This window comes from Alosa sapidissima, chromosome 9 (assembly GCF_018492685.1).
Source record: "Alosa sapidissima isolate fAloSap1 chromosome 9, fAloSap1.pri, whole genome shotgun sequence".
NCBI classification, from domain to species: domain Eukaryota; kingdom Metazoa; phylum Chordata; class Actinopteri; order Clupeiformes; family Clupeidae; genus Alosa; species Alosa sapidissima.
Window position 1 is genome coordinate 1,099,325 of NC_055965.1, and position 394 is coordinate 1,099,718.

The window sequence follows — 394 nt, forward strand, 5'->3', positions numbered from 1 at the left end:
TCGTCTTGCATTCTCTTGACTCCACTTCCTTACATGGTGTGCTAGAGGAGGCTGTCACTTGCTGCCTTACACCTAAAGGCCCTCCCTATCTGGTACCCCCCTCCTGTCACCATGGACACGTGAAAGATAAAGCACCAGTGATACTCCTTTGGCCTTTACCTTTCCCCCCCTCTTGTCTGCATTCTCTCAAGAGCAGGACAAGTGTCCCCCAGCCCCCCTCCAACCACTACTTCTCAGTGACTGTCCAAATTTTCCAATGCCCCTGCCATCTCCTGAGATGAGGGGCTTATTTTGTAAAGGTCACTGTAGAAGATCAGATCCTTTTTGTTTTTTGTTTGTGTGAAACAAAAAAGACCTGTTCTCTCTTGATTGTTGTTGTCTGCATGGCAATTGT